We start from the raw sequence: 1,929 nt of genomic DNA on the forward strand, positions 1-1,929 counted from the left end.
AATATTCCAGTTCAATTCAAGTACTTGTTCCTTGATCTCCTGCTGCTGTCTCTTTTTTTGTGTGTATCTGTTCATGTCTTCTATGCACCACTGCTCCCCATTCCTGTCTATTGGCATCTTCCTCTTTCTTCAAGGTCTAATTCAGGTTGATCTCCTTCATGTTGCCTTGCTTGATCCTATAGCCATGAAATGAAATCTAATCCTTTCTTTTTGGGACTCTTCTATTCACTAATGAATTTGTAACTCATATTACTTTTATTTGTGTATATATGTCATTCTTGTACTGAACAATAAACCCCACAATTATAAGGACGTTGGTATATTTTTTATCTTCATTTTCAGTTATCAAGTCAGTCAACAAGTATTATTGTACCAAGCACTGTGCTTAGCACAGGGGATTCAAAGAAAGGCAGAAGTCAAAGAATTCAGAGTTTAATGAAGGAAAATACAGGAAAATGCCCTACAATTAATGGGCACTCAATAGATGTTTCTTGGATTGAACCTAAGAAAACAGCAGAATAGATCATTTATTTTGAGAACTCAGTGATTCAACTGGAATGACTTCTAACTTCCCTCCTTGCCTTGTCTTATGATTCTGTGATTTGTATCTATTAACCGAAGTGAGAAGCAATTTTCCCCCAAAGTCAGATTGGTGAAAACCCATCTCCAGTGATACAAGGACAATTTTATATGTAATAAGATTGGGTAGAAGAAAGTTTTTACTCTCTTTATGGGGCAGAATAAGGCAGGTGTTTTGAGTACCTTCTGTGTTCCTTCAAGATTTCCTAACATGTGGGACACTCAGGGTGCTATTAATGTTTTAGGGTATCCATGAAGTCTACTTTGGTATGCCCTTAGATTGTAATTATGCAGAGATATGTTCATTTTTCATTTCCTTCAAAGTCTATAGTGTCCCCCTTGGCTATCTTTTCCAGTCCCTAAATATAGCTTTTTTGCTTGCCAAGTCTCCAGTCTTGACATCATGTCCCTATATTTTTAATTTCTGTGGATTCCCTGAGTTGCTGAAGTCTCTGCATTGGGCTTCCCTAAACTGAATTTCTTTCACTTGACCAGAGAGAGGGGAAATCCCTTTCTCTATTTCTATTTTCAATACGTTTAGTATGAATTCAGTTCCCTTTTGGTTTCTCATATCACTTTTACCTTCGAAGAATTTTTGATTTGGAGAAAACAGAATTCTGATGTTCAAAAAACTCCAAACAGAAATTTCATACCCTTTTTAGTCTATTACTTTTCTTTATATGAAAAAAAAAATCAAGAAAAAAATTGAAATTGTTCTTGGAACAGAAATCACCAATTTTGCACCATTAAGGGACAAGCAAAAAAGCCCAGGTACTTATTCCAAATATATAACCACATAAAAATAAATCAAAGCTTTACTTTCCATTATTGCTTTTGAAAATGGTGTTCAGAACCTCATCCATTTTCAGAGGAATGGTACAGATAAAGTGTGGGGCAACTGGAGAGAAGATAAGTAGAAGCATGTAATAATTGCAATGAAGCAAACAAATCTGGATAAATTGAATGTGTCAAGTTTGGGTAAAAAAATTGAGGCAAAACCAACCTTGGAGATAGCTCAATCCAGCCTTTACATTTTATCGTTTAGGAAACAAAAGCAAAGAGAGGTCTGGTAACTTTCCCTAAGCCACCCAGTCATTTTTAAAGAAAGTAGGAGAACTCAAATCCCTTAATTCTCAGTCTAGTGGTTCTATTATAGCATGCATGATTTGTAAGATCAAAATCAAAAAGATTTGTAAGAACAAAAGGAGGAAAAGAAAAATCTTTAATATTCAAAGAGTAACAGACAATATATCTTTTTTCTTCTACTGCTCTCTATGCTTCTCTTACCCCAAACTCTACCTGAAGGGGTCAAAAAAGTAGTGAACAGGGACACTAGACAACTTTCTGCCA

The sequence above is a fragment of the Phascolarctos cinereus genome, unplaced genomic scaffold (genome assembly GCF_003287225.1).
Source record: "Phascolarctos cinereus isolate Bilbo 61053 unplaced genomic scaffold, phaCin_HiC Scaffold_4;HRSCAF=312, whole genome shotgun sequence".
Taxonomy (NCBI): domain Eukaryota; kingdom Metazoa; phylum Chordata; class Mammalia; order Diprotodontia; family Phascolarctidae; genus Phascolarctos; species Phascolarctos cinereus.